This window comes from Orbicella faveolata, unplaced genomic scaffold (assembly GCF_042242905.1).
Source record: "Orbicella faveolata isolate gen_17 unplaced genomic scaffold, um_ofav_v1 contig_1, whole genome shotgun sequence".
NCBI lineage: Eukaryota > Metazoa > Cnidaria > Anthozoa > Scleractinia > Merulinidae > Orbicella > Orbicella faveolata.
This window is the reverse complement of record NW_028301536.1, coordinates 7,199,665-7,215,000: the sequence shown is the minus strand read 5'-3', so window position 1 is coordinate 7,215,000 and position 15,336 is coordinate 7,199,665. Positions and strand designations below refer to the sequence as shown.

Genomic DNA, 15,336 nt, shown 5'->3' with positions numbered 1-15,336 from the left:
AGACAATTAAAGGATGAAATAAACGCACTAGTGTAGTTTGGGAACAGCAGATGATATTTCTTGAACCAAGTTAGGCGTAATCCCAAAAGACACGCAGTCACAGTAGCATTCTTGTATCGCGCCAACGATGCTAGAACTTATTAGGGTTCTACCACACGGAAAAGGGCACAACGTAAGTGTGTGATCTTGTATGAAATGTATTTTCCATCTGATATGTAGTTGACACTAACGCATATTAATCTGCGCATGCGTTTAGAGCAAATATTGGTTTTGTTCTAAAGAGAAAAGTACCACTAGGAGAGCAAGGGGCTTTCTGAAACATATAAATAGCTTTTTGAACACTAAAGGAGGTAATGTAGGTACATACACTTCCCGTTTTACTTAGTGCTTACAAGTACCCACCCCATCCTACCCGCCTTGCTGCAAGCCTAATTAATTAATTGAAATTAATTAATTATACAAACATTAAAGTTTACACCTTGTGACCACAATGTCACAGTGCCACAGTGCTTTAGCGACGTCAACTCCCAAACCATCCCAATAGTGTACTCTGCACTAAAACGAGGGCCGAATTTTAAACCCAGGCCTCACTGCCTGGGTAAAAAATCGTCAAAATATTCGTCAAAATGGACACTGAAAGTTAGAAACTTCCCTTAAGGACGGTGGGGGGAGGGCTTTCTTGGTTACCTAAGACTAAATAAAGGGCCTCACTGTCGGCTGCAATCATGTATGCTTATATAACAAAACTTGAGTTCAAACTCTGGTCACCTTGAGTTCCTGTTGCTGGATCTTATTATGTTTACAAATTGGCACAGGTGATCGACAATTTAGGAATTTGAAGTTTGATGTATTTTAATTCCTATACGGTATTGTGACTCGTTTTTCTTTGTGTAAGGATCCAAAAATGCCTTATGCAGAGCATTTGTTGCAGTTTGTTTGACACGCCTCAGAAATTTTATTTTACCTTTGTGCAGGTTGAGGGTGCTGAAAAGAATTCTTTATGTGAAAATCTGAAGATCTCAATTCAATACATTGATACTGGAGATGTGCCATTTAATGTTTTATAAATTCTGAATTATATTAGCTCATGTTCATTACCGCATCGTATCTGCTTGGACAGGACTTAAAAGGTGGATGGGGTTGAATAGTTTAATTGTGAGAATTACATTTTTTTTAATGGTAAATAAATATTGAGTTCCTGGTGCTAGATCTCATTAGGAAATTTGTCGTTTAGTTTACATTTTCTGTTGAAAAGAGTTAGGGGTGATATAAAAACAGAAGACGGAAGGGACGTCATATAAACGTTTACTCAAGTTTTCAACTGGTGAATTACTAAGAGAAGTTTCATTTAATCTTTTTAAATCTTAGGTTACCATCCTCCACTACCTTTGCAAGACCGTTCAAGCAGGTGCCGTTTCTGGCAATACATGCAACCACCATGCAAAGCTATCTAGTTATTGTCAATGTACTGTCAATTAAACATTTAAACCCAATCTTTTGTGTGTTTTTTTTTCTTTCTTTCTTTTTTTTTTTTTTGTTATTTGCTGAAATTGTGCGCTTACATGTATCACTAGCATGATGCATTCTCTTAAAGTCAAAAATAAACTCATCAGTACAAAAAGCAACAGGGAACCTGGGATGGAAGGAGCTGGGGAGAAATCAGGCTTGGGGTTCATGTTTAAAAGTACAACCTCTGTGACACTCTTCTCTAGAATATTTCTTTCTAGGTCAGTTTAAGCTTAATGTAAAATAATTCTTAAAGCTATCTTTATTTACATAAGATTTATGATGAAAATTAAAAGCATTGAGTATAAAGAAAAGAATTGATTATTATTTCAAACATAGAGGCAGTAAAGCTATTACAGCTTCTCAAGACAGATACTTTTAGAAAACAAGGGGTTTGGTTATAATAAGAGATCACCTGATATTGATCTTTCCAGCTTTGTCATAACCTTCCTTACTGAAATCTTTGTTTTGGCAATAAATCATTTTGGCTTAGCAAGCTTCTCCTGGATAAGTTAATTCTTATTGCCAATGGCTTAGCATAGGAAGTGTCCTTGTTCATTTATTCTTTCCTTCTTTCCTGCTTGGAACCAGGTTCTGTATTTTTTCAGTTCTTTTCATATAGCATCCTACACAGTTTTCATTCACAGTATATACAGGTTTAAGGTAACACACTGAGAAATGAAAAAAATTAGAACCCATGGCACCAGTTTAGGATACTTCTCTTGTCAGAGGTTCAGAAGAAGAAACAGCTTTGCATTACAGAAAAAGACTGGACCAGCTTAAAGCCATTTGGAGTCGCGCTTCTTCGCCATGGCGTCTTACTCGGTGAAAAGGCTAAATTTTCGAGTACTACAGTAGGTTTTCGAAGTACTTGTGCTTCTCTCAGCAAGTTATTACGATCATAACTTCTCTGAAAGCGATTATATCGGAAATTTGGGTAGATATCAGCAGCAATGTGTTACGGCAACAAAGCAAGGCCCGACGAGCGCGGCCATTTTGGGACTAAAGGCAGTTTCAGCATTCAACCGAAGAACTTCAAGCGAAAATTCTTTCACTCTGTGATGAAATATACTACAAATGGTATTTCAACTTTCAATCCTCGTATTTTGGAGCTCGAAATTTTTAAGGCCTGTGATGTAAACCCGAATCCTGGCCCGACTACTCCAAGTGAAAACAAGAATGACAAGACAGTCAATTTGTCCAAGGTATGTTTACCAGGAAAAGGTCTCAGACTAGGACAGTGGAACGTAAACAATCTAACGGACACTAAGTTTGAGCAGATAAGGTTATTACTAACCACTAGACGTCAAGAAATCGATGTGCTTTTTCTCCTCGAAACATTTCTTAAACCAAACAAACCTGACTGCGTTCTAGAAATACCTCACAGGAGCTGTTTATCGCCCGCCTTCTTCAACGGCGGACACGGATGCCAAACTGGAGCTTAACATTGAAACAGCTTATTTAAGAAACCAAGAAATGTATGTGTTTGGAGACTTTAATATTAACTTCTTGGATACATATGTCTACAAACATCATCGATTAGCGAAGGCATAAAAAAGCCTAAATTTAAGCCAACTCGTGCACAAAGTTACACGTCCCGTGAGCTCAACTTGTCTCGACCATGTCTACACAACGCATCCTGGTTTTGTTACTGAAATCTCTGTACCAGATATTGGTCTTTCAGACCACTTGCCAGTTTTTATTAGACGTAAATACTCCAAAAAGCAAAGAGATCAAACCCACAGTACCATAGAATATCGTGACTTCAAAAATCTGAATACAAATGAACTACTACATGATCTACAATGTGCCCCATGGGACATTGCCTTTGTTTTTGATGATTTAAACGATGTTTTGATTACAATGGAAACAATGCTAAATGACGTTTTGGACAGGCACATTCCACTAAAATCTAAACGCGTCAAGAAACCGAACCAGCCTGCTTGGATGACTAAAGAGATCTTGTCGTCTATGAAAACAAGAGACAAGCTGTTGAAAACGGCGCGAATTTCAAATCTGCCTGCAGACTGGGAACGCTATACGCATGCAAAGGGTAAAACTACAAGTCTCATCAAAAAAACAAAGAGAAGTTTCTTCCGCAAGAAAATCGACGAAAACAAAGGAAATCCAAAAGGAGTTTGGCAAGCACTCAAAACATTAAGTGGGACTAGTAAACCTCGAGTTCGCATCGATGAATTAAACACAGGAAACAACATCATTAGTGACGAAGCTTCCATTGCAAATGAGCTTAATCAGTACTTCGTAAACATCCTAGATCAAATTGGCAAGGAAAACGACGCTGGCGTAGAGTTTGATGACACCAAGCTGAAAAATTTTGTCTCTTCGCGATTGAATGATAACGTGGCTTTCAACATCCCTCCAATAACGCCTAAGCAGATCATTGACACCATAGGGAAAATCGCTTGTAACAAGGCCTCTGGGCACGATGGCATAAGTATTCGTGTACTCAAAATTATTGCACCAGCGTTTGCAAGTCCATTATGCAAATTGCTGAACCTTTCAATATCGACAAACAGTTTTCCAGACCGTTGGAAAGTAGCAAAAGTTACACCATTGCACAAGGGTGGCGCACGAAACGATATCAACAACTACCGCCCGATATCAGTTTTACCTGTCTTTTCGAAGATTATCGAAAAACACGTAGCCAGCTGTCTTCTTAAGTTTTTACATGACAACAACATGTTATATGAGTATCAATCAGCCTTCAGGTCAGGTCACTCTACAGAAACAGCTCTAATCAGACTTACGGATCACATCCTGAAAAACATGGACAATGACGAAGTGACCGGTCTGGTATTTATAGATTTTCGTAAAGCTTTTGATGTTATAAATCACGAACTTCTTCTAAAAAAGCTGTCTATTTACGGTGCAAGCCCTCCGTCTGTTGGCTGGTTTCAATCGTACCTGTCTCAGAGAAAGCAATTTATTACATTAGGGAAAACCACATCTGAACAGCTGACTATCAGACAGGGCGTTCCCCAATGATCAATATTGGGACCGGTGCTCTTCCTCCTGTTTGTCAATGACATGCCTCTAAACGTTCACAGGTCAACTATGGATATCTATGCAGACGATACCACCTTGTCTTTAAGCTCAGACTGGAAAGCTATTCCTACACTAAACAAATCATTAACAAAGGACTTGACAGAAGTTGAGAAATGGGCTAGTGAAAACAAAATGTTTATAAATACCAAGAAAACCAAAGCGTTGTTGGCTACGGGAAAGCGTCTGCGCAGACGTATAACCCATGACGCAGGAAAATTTGAAGCTAGGATGCAAAATGCAGAAATTGAACAAGTTGGTAGCCATAAACTTCTTGGAGTGATAATCGACGAGAACCTAACTTACGAAGCACATGTTGACGAACTATGTAACAAACTTTCAAAACGAATTGGTCTTCTACGCCATATAAGCTGCTACTTGAAAAAGAATCAAAAATTGATCTACTATAACGCAGTAATCAAACCACTCTTCATGTATGCAAGCACAGTATGGACATCGTGTAACAAAGAGGCACTCGAGAGAGTTCTCCGTATGCAAAAACGGGCTGCGCGTATTATTCTTGCAGCACAACGTACTAGTCGAACTGTCACTTTATTTAATAAGCTAAACTGGATCCCTTTTTACAAAGAAGCTTATATAAATCGATGTACACTGGCCTACAAAAGGATAAACAAAATTTTACCTGAATACATGAACACATCTTTAAGGAAAAACTCTGACGTCCATTCGAGAAGTACTAGAAATTGTAATTTAAATTTATTATGCCCCTCTCACAGAAACGCCTCGGAGGGAGGACGCACTTTCGCCGTCAGAACTATTAAAGATTGGAACAGTTTACCCCGGTCTTTAAAAACAGAGAAGTCCGTTAAATCATTTAAGGCTAAATTATGTAATACTATTCTTAACTCTCAGAAAACTAATGGAATTTTTTAACTCTTATTATTCGTAGTATGTTTGAAATTGTAAGTCCAGTTTATTATTTGTAACCATTTTTTAATAGTAACTTAATTAAGTATTTTATTGTAAATAATATCGTATTTTAGCATTTTATTGTAAATAATATATTTTTAGCATTCTAATTATTTTAAGCTGAGGGCCCCAAGTTTATCAGTAACTTAAGTTACTGTCACGGGTCACCCTCATTAAATAAAGTCTTTCACTTCACTTCACTTCACTTCACTTCACTTCACTTCACTTCACTTCACTTCACTTCACTTCACTTCACTTCACTTCACTTCACTTCACTTCACTTCACTTCACTTCATTTCACTTCACGTCACTTCACTTCACATGCGAACGCCCGAGGAAACAGATCCTGCTCCGATCTCATATTTGACGAGCATTTTTACATGAAATAAAGCACCTTTCTGCCAAGAGGTCTCGTCCATGTTATTCTGGATATCATCCGTTTCATCTAGGTCTCCCTTACAGTGATTTTATATCATTTTACCATCTAAAATATACACACGTCTGCTCGGAGCTGGTTGGCCTCGCAGAAGAAAATGTTATCTTTGACGGTTTTGCGGATAATTTAGTGCAGAAAAATAATTCCTTGGTACATTATTCACTATATAACTTGATAGTTCAAATGGCTTTGTAAGGGAGCATTTTCCATCTAATACTTTCTCATATTTCGAGGGTTTCGAGTACTGATCAGCAGGTCCTCCACGCTATCGTCTACGAAATAATGGGTTTAAACCCAGTGATCATTTTTATGCATATGTTAAATGATTCGTTTTCATCACCATTCAAACGTTTTAAACCATATCAAGATCATATTTTTGTGTTTTTGTTGTTCATTGTTGGGTTCTCCAGATATCGCCCAAGAAACGGGCATAAAGCTTCACTTTTCAATCGCGTTTTCAACTGAGCCGGCGATCTCGAAATTTTGCATGTTTTTGTGCCTTCTGACATCTAGTTTTTGAAACCCAAAGTATTTTTGGACACAATATTAACATGTTATCTTAACATGTTGATCGCTTTCTTTCAAATTCTTTGAGCAATCATCGGATGAAAAACTTTTCTGGTGTCATTTTTTAGCGGCCGTTGAAACTTCACAGGCCAGCTCACGAGCGACGTCATAATGGCTAAGATAATCGGGCGCGCAATCGCATGGCTACGCAAGCAAAGTTGACCTCTCCCTCCTGGCGTAGCGCGTGAACGGGGCCCTGAAAGTTAACCACTGACCATCTAGGTCCAGACTTTTCAAGTCAGTTCAGATTCAATTAGTTCGTAGTTACAGTTACAGAAATCCTTCTCGCAAACACAAAAGTAAATCATCACAATGCTTTTGAATTCTAAAATTTAGCATTTAAAATCTTTCGAGTGCTGAAATCTAGATCAAAGTTATGCAAAATGCTAAATAATGCTAGCAATTCCCTTTACAGAAAAAGTGTGAAAAAATGCTTGTTTAACCAAATAATGCCAAAAATACGCTAGCATAATCGGGAAAGGACTATCCCCCCCCTCCCCCAACTGGGTTTCGAACATCCGCCGTCTAAGGCCGTTTTACAGAGGCTTACAGCGTGTCAAGTTCGTTATTTTCGAGAGGTAGAAGGTGAAACGATTTTCCATTGTAAGGAAAATACTTATGGTTCTTTTTTAGCGATTCCATTCAGGGAAAGTCTTCACAAACCTACGTGATATTGTGAGTTCGCCAGCAATCGATATAAACGAATGATTAAAGGCTCCAGGCGATTTTTGTGTGGGATTTCCCACACTTTGTCAACGCCAGCGAAATTTATTTATTTATTTGTCCACGCGAGCAAAGCGTTTGTCACGTGGTTTCTACTTGGCGTGTAGACTGGGTTCCACTAGCAAAATGTTGAGTGTTTTTGTGCGGCGGCCATTAGTGTGATTACTCTTACCGCGCCGGGTGTTGTTTTTTGGTGAGTTTTGACTTGTTTTTGAGATTCGGAGGGAGTCTTAGGCCTTAGGTCTTAGTGTTTTTAGACACTCGCTGCCGTATTTATGTTTGCGCAGTGGCTATTCGTACGGCACCCGTACGGCGACTTGTATTTGCTATTCGTACGGGAGTCAGAAGATTTCATTGAATTTCTCTGTAATTGCTGATTCTTCCTTATCCAAATTGTTATATTCACCTTTAGGAAAAAAAAGCCATTCCAATGAGCGCCGTTTATTTGAGCCAGATTAATTTGCGTACTCTCTGCATACTCGGCGAACGACCCACTTGCGACACTTCAAATTTTTTACGAGCCGCAATGTTAATACTCACGCACATGTCACGCGATAAGAAGGGACCGTACAGCGACTGGTATCTGCTATTCATACGGGATTCCTCGAGTATAACTAAAAGTTACCATAAAATTTAAGAATCGCTAACCTGTTTTTGAATGTCATAGTTGAACACTTTCCTCAGACAATACCTGTCCAGCCGTATTTTGGTGGAACAGTTTGCGCTACGAGATTCAGTGTGCATGTATTCCTCACCTGATTTGGAAGGAGAAAACGTTCGAAGCATCCATCCTTCGGTAAACTAACCGCGAGTAGCCGGACTAAATACGAAAAAAACTATCTAACGCTGACTGAAACTGTGTCTGCTATGGAAGCAGGAAAAATTCCCGTATGAATAGCAAAAATGCGAATAATTCGTACGGGACTACCACCAAGAGTCCAAATTCATAGAAGTTCCAAGTTGTCACTTACCACCCGATCCAAGTCAATGTATTCTAGGTTTTTAAAAAGCTATAAGAAATTCTTTGCGCTCTTTTTAACCTACAGTGTACTTTGTAGCCGGTAAATCTGTGAACCAGAGGTAGCGTGACATGTGCGTGAGTATTAACTAGCTCCGTAAAAATTTGAAGTGTCGCGAGTGGGTCGTTCGCTGAGTATGCAGAGAGTACGCAAATTAATCTGGCTCAAAGAAACGAACACTACGAACACTCATGAATTAAGGTTACGGTAACAAGGATTCTCGTATCGAAAACAACACGATACGAGAATCCTTGTTACCGTAGCCTTAAATCATGAGTGTTCGTAATGTTCGATCCTTTTGTTTCTTCGTAAGTTCCTTTACAAAATGACAATCCGGTTAGCGTTCCTTTGACCATAATTTATACAAGTGGAATAACAACGTAATGAAAAGAAAACGTGCAGCGCCACGATTTGACCTAAACTGGAATGAGCCTCGGTTAAATCACGTGTCCTAAACGCTCGGACGGATTGGTCTGAAACGAGCATGAACACTTTGCGTGTATGTGCTAAATAATTTATGATAAATCAGTAAATATTTCAGTGGATTTGGTGCAAAAAAAACTACTTTCCCAATAAAAGCAGCTGTTTATCTTGATCCCAATCTTCACTCTTTGGTCAACTTTCTAGTTCAATATTTAACATACATTAATAAATAATTGTTGTCATAATAGCTGCTTTTTAAATGTTTTATAAAAGGCTAAAAGTTACTAATTAAAAAAAAAAACAAAAAACAAAACAAAACAAAATGTTTTCGACCGTACGGTCATCACCAGTGGCATATGATGGAAATTTACTTCTCAAACTCATTAATAATTCATCAAGTTAAAACGAAGAAATCACCATCGTGAAGGAGGCTTGGACATCCGGTCTTAATTATTAGCAAAGATTTTGACGATTTTACTTCTCCGTTTACTCCTTAGTTTTTGTTGTTTCGATTGAGAAGATATATCAAGCACTCGAGACAGTGTTCCCTCGGCCATCCAAACACCTAGAATTTCGTCAAAAATACTCCGCTGCGCGTCGTATTTTCAACTCTCTTCTCGGTGTTTGGATATCTCTATGAAACACTGTCTCTCGTGTTTGATATATTACATACAACTTGGTTTTGTTCGATTAAGTTATTCCCGAAGTTTCGCAATGAAAGAATGAACTTGTTTGTTTAGGGTTGGTTTCCCGCAAGCAATTAGCAGGTCTTCTACTATTTTCCTCCGACAATTGGTTTTCTCGGTGCACGCAATGTTCCATGTGTATGCGTGGGTTGGGTGTTTTGCGAGGTGACGGGCCGGTTCGGAGTTCTGAGAGTTGTTCTCGTGTTCTGCTTTTTGTACTGCGAAGTTTCTTTTGTTTCCCCAATGTAGGTTTCGCACCATGTGCACTCGGCACGATAGATGACAATTGATTTGTGCCAGTTTTAATCTTTGAGATTGAATAAACTTTTGATTTTCCTTGTTTACCACAACGAGATAAACATAAAACGCCTATCCGTAAGAGTATTTAGTTTGTTTATTAAACTCTTGCTGAGTTTCTCGTTGTCGAACAAGTAAGGTAACTTAATAAATTCTTTCCTTCTCTCTTCAAACAGATACTCTGGGATTAAATTCTCTTCCTTGTCTGTTTGGTCGTGGAAACGGTTGATTGTGGCTTGATTGAAATGCTTAGGATAACCTGCTTTGAGATAGATTTCGGTGATTTCTTTTATGTCGGACTCAAGATTGGTTGATATCCGCTTTGCTCTGTGTAGCGCAAATAATTATTTTTTCAAAAAAAGGGTTTTATCAAATTTTACCTAAGAACGAAATCCATGCTTCTCATGCTTGCATCTAATCTAACAATCTTAAGCCAACTGAGAGCTGGCTATAAGCAGGCATTAGACATTTCTCCAAGTCTATAAATCACTTTTGATCAAACATATTGATCTTGCCGTTTTTGACTACAGTACTTTGTAATGTAAAACGTGTAGGCAGGCCTGAGTAACAAAAAGTTTCTTAACGTTGAACTGTTTGACTTTGCAAATATTTCAACACACTCCTGAATGGAAAAAGTCTTTACGGGATTGTGCGAAAGCTATAGACTGCCCTCACATCACAAGTAGTTCCTTGATGAGCAATGCCTCATAACACCCTTTATAATTTATTTTCCGAGTTCAGTGGCTCACAGCCACTTTGATTTTTCAGCTGGAAGCCGTTAACAGTAAGTGGTCAACGATAAGCTGCTATTCTGATGTTCCTGTTTTTAGTACAGGTTTCTTAAACTTGATTTGGTCATATTAGGAAAATTTTATTTTTATTTTAGTCACGCACTTTGTAGCGTAGTTGAATACGTCAATTTCAACTCAAGCGCGCGTCGTCGTGACGTGTAAACCATTTCTTCCGTGTTGTATATAACAAGTAAGCGCTGGCAAAAGTAGCCACCGTCCTTAATATCGATATGGATATCATATGTATCATATACATGAATTACCCTTTCTGAAATTTTAGGAAAATCCTGGGCGGTGCTGTTGTACGTTTGTATTCGACAGTCAACCCTATCATGTGAATAATTTATCTTCAGCTGTGTCTGTTAGTATGGGTAACAAAAGGATGACGGGTGAAATTAGGAAATTATTAGAATTTTGACACAACGCAAGTGAAATTATTTCTTTATTTCACGTTTGTACCATTTGATTACGTTTTAACAGTCACTGACTGAAAATATCGAGAATGGCTGGCCAGGTTAGAAAAATCGAAAATCCTGAAACTTTGCCTAAAGAACCCTTTTAGGTAGCCACTTTCGAAAATATTATTCCGATTTTCTTAGAATTTAAAGTCTTCGAGAAATTCGCAAAAAACGAAAATAGAGCTTTTTGCCTCATTAAATATGCAAAAAATATCTGGAAAATTGACAAAGTTCTCGGTATTCGCATTGAAACAATTTACAAAACTAGAACTCGGGGTAAACCTAGCATAAGAACTTTACTTTTCTTCTATCTAACAATAGAAAGTTTTAAATTTTTCAAGCATTTTGAAGGATTCTGTCGACCGTTGAAGAATTGCCTTTTCAAGCCCCTATGAAAACGGCAAAAATTGCGTAGTTTTACGGGCTTAAAACGCATCTTGGTATGTCCGATACCGAACTAAAACAAGTACTGTGCAAACGAGTGTCGTTTCTACTATAATAATATGGAAAAACATTTCTGGGCAATCGAGGTTCACACAGGTAAAATGCAAAAGTTCGCGACAGTCTCTTCTCAAATTTGCATAATGCGGTATGTTCAGAGAACTCTATTGTTGAACACTCTAGTCTGTTTTTGTTCCATTTGTGGGCCATGCTTTGTGGGAAATATACAAAAAGATGGTTGATCCATGTCGTTATTACAACATTGTTTCATTATTTCAGACAAGATACAAAAAAGCTATAGATAAAGCCCAAAATATAAGTTCAAAGTTACATAGATTGAACACGCTACATGTATTACGTGACTGGCGTCACGTAAGATATATTTTCAGTTAGCTCCAATTGGAATTCCTCGATTATTGAGGTTTAGACACTTGCTTATAATAGAAGCATATGGGGGTTTGTCTTTCCCGTCTATACACACTCGATTAGCCTGCAAATATTCGAAAGGAGACTGGTCTTTTAAAGTAAATTTTAGCATGTCTCGAATTAATTAAATACACGAAATGAAACGAAGAGGTTTTATTAACGTGATCCAGCCAGACCAAGGAAGCAAGTTTTCTTGAAAAATAGAGTAAGACTGTTTGAAATCGATCCCGCGATCTGACCTTGGTTGGAATTCGGCCTAGTCCAAACGTCGCGTTTCTGCCATTCCGACCTGATAGATTTGTCCCGGCAGTGGCAATGACAAGAAAACAGCGGTGATTCCAAACGTCGAGTTCAATCAGTCGCGCAAAAGATCGGAAGACGCCTGCTTTGCTGAAGGCCACTTTAAATGCTACAAATATTAGCATCGGCAGTTAATGCAGCAGGCTATGAATTCAGTTCGACACGGTACGTATGAGCACGCCGAAACCAAGTCGCCCTACACGGCATGCAAACTTTATTCATTCCCCCGCGGGGGAGAGGGGAGACTCATATAAAATAACGGGGGTGCTCGTCGTACATTTTAGGAGTTAATCTTCAAAAGGTCCACCGCGAGAGCTTTTGCGGTACCTTTTACGGGGATTGAGCCGAAAAATATGACAGGGGATAATGTGTTATGTAAACGGTTGTCAGTTTAACCATCGAATTTCCCTCTTTCTTTATTATTTGGAAACTATTAAGGCTAAGTAATTGAAGACACCAACAGCGACAAAAAACACTGTTAGAAATATATCGAGTAGTCATTCTATGAAGAGACTTTTCAGTTTTCGTCAATTATGCAAAAAAAGTTCACCTAGCCTTAAAAACGTTTGTGTTTGCTGGCGTGCGTTCTTACTGCCCAGATTTTTTGTTCGAAATACTGATTGAAGAAGACCAAAAGTTAATCAAAGTATTTATTTCGACCCGATATAGGGCAAACTAAAACGTCTTTTAAGCCCGTAAAATTACGCAATTTTTGCCGTTTCCATAGGGGCTTGAATTCTTCGACAGTCGACGGAACTCCTCAAAATTTAATTTAATATAAAGCGCGGCTTTCAATATGCTTAGTTGATCCGGTGTTCTAGTCTTGTGAATTGTTTCAATGCGAATACCGAGAACTTCGACTCAAGCGCGGCAGTAGCACGACGTATGAAACCATGCATGCACTCAGTTCGGCAGCCGCGACTACTTATAGCACGGCAGGCCTAATGCCGTTCCGCACGGCAGTAGCGCGACTTGGCCTCGAATGGCCTGCTCTTTGCCATGCACGTGCTGAACTGAACCAGGGACGGCGGAGCCGGGGTGGCGGCTTAAGGCCCCCCCCCCCCCCCTCCCCTCCACTTTTTACCACGATGACAGTTTATTTTGTTTTAGTATGAGGTACAAATGAAGAAATAAAGAAGAAGGAAAAGAAAACGAAAAACAGTCTGGTTGACTACAGATTTACCAAGAATTTACAAAGCTACAACCTCGTACCAAATCTGTAGGAAGCTTTTCATGTTTACATAGTTTTAACCTTTCCGCAGCGTTCACTTCCTTCCCACACACGGGGGAACTTGTGTAAAAGCGCAGGTCAGTCAGTACTAAGGCCGTGATATATCATGGAGGGTTGAGAAAGATGTATCAAGCTCACAATACCTTCAAAATATATTGCTGTAAATGCACTAAAGGTACCGGTCATTTTACAGTTCATCCACTAGGTTGATTTTTTTAAGAACTACACCATGGTGAATGTCAAAAATACCATTTCTAAGCCCGTAGATTTAAAATGTTTTTTGGGGGGAGGGTGCCCCTAGATCCCTCTACAAACTTACGCCGGCACCGCTCGTTTTCAAGCAACCCCACCACCTCCTCCCCCCTCCCCCCCTTCCTTCCCTTGATAAAAGACTCCGCCGTTCCTGTGAATTTATATCCTGCTGCATCAAGCTGCAGTTGCTTTCTAGCATTTAAAAATGTCTTCAGCAAAGCAAACTTCTTCCGATCTTCTGCGCGACTGAATTAAATTCGACGTTTGAATCTTTTATAGCTTTTTCTCATGCCACTGCCGGGCCAAATTTATTTGAGGTCGGAACGGGAGAAGCACGATGTTTGGACTAGGCCGAATTCCAACCAAGATGAGATCGCGGGGTAGACATCAAACAGTCTTACTCTATTTTTCAAGAAAACCTACTTTCTTGGTCTAGCTGGATCACGCTAATAAAACCTCTTCGTTTCATTTAGTGCATCTAATTAATTCGTTTTCCATCAAGATCAAAATCGACACACAATGGTTAAAAAATACTTTAAAAGACTAGTCTCCTTTCGAATATTTGCAGGCTAATCGAGTGTGTATAGACGGGAAAGACAAACCCCCATATACTTCTATTATAAGCAAGTGTCTAAACCTCAATAATCGAGGAATTCCAATTGGAGCTAACTGAAAATATATCTTACGTGACGCCAGTCACGTAATACATGTAGCGTGTTCAATCTATGTAACTTTGAACTTATATTTTGGGCTTTATCTATAGCTTTTTTGTATCTTGTCTGAAATAATGAAACAATGTTGTAATAACGACATGGATCAACCATCTTTTTGTATATTTCCCACAAAGCATGGCCCACAAATGGAACAAAAACAGACTAGAGTGTTCAACAATAGAGTTCTCTGAACATACCGCATTATGCAAATTTGAGAAGAGACTGTCGCGAACTTTTGCATTTTACCTGTGTGAACCTCGATTGCCCAGAAATGTTTTTCCATATTATTATAGTAGAAACGACACTCGTTTGCACAGTACTTGTTTTAGTTCGGTATCGGACATACCAAGATGCGTTTTAAGCCCGTAAAACTACGCAATTTTTGCCGTTTTCATAGGGGCTTGAAAAGGCAATTCTTCAACGGTCGACAGAATCCTTCAAAATGCTTGAAAAATTTAAAACTTTCTATTGTTAGATAGAAGAAAAGTAAAGTTCTTATGCTAGGTTTACCCCGAGTTCTAGTTTTGTAAATTGTTTCAATGCGAATACCGAGAACTTTGTCAATTTTCCAGATATTTTTTGCATATTTAATGAGGCAAAAAGCTCTATTTTCGTTTTTTGCGAATTTCTCGAAGACTTTAAATTCTAAGAAAATCGGAATAATATTTTCGAAAGTGGCTACCTAAAAGGGTTCTTTAGGCAAAGTTTCAGGATTTTCGATTTTTCTAACCTGGCCAGCCATTCTCGATATTTTCAGTCAGTGACTCTTAATATCATAGGTGACAAATTACGCTTACAGTAATTGTGGGGTTTTGACTTGTTTATTGTATTGAGAAATTTCCCCCGAAACGTGGCCGTGGCAGTTTTGTAATTTTGCATGTGTAATTGTAAATTAAGGCAGAAATTTAGCGCCAAAATTATGGAGTAATTTGTAACCCATGATATTATGGGTAAGATTGATACTGAAGTCAACTTACAGACTGTATTCAACAATATTGTGAGTAACCCTATTGTGTGAATAATTTTCCTGTAGCTGTCTTTGTTACGGATATGATCGATTCTGAGTTCAACTTA

At 38.7% G+C, this 15,336-nt stretch overlaps 1 protein-coding gene across 1 annotated transcript in view; it reads right to left on the bottom strand.

Annotated features, from left to right (window-relative positions):
- Nucleotides 1–15,336, bottom strand: part of LOC149117892 (uncharacterized) — a 41,345-nt gene that overhangs the window by 19,365 nt on the left and 6,644 nt on the right. The gene's annotated exons all lie outside the window — the stretch shown is intronic.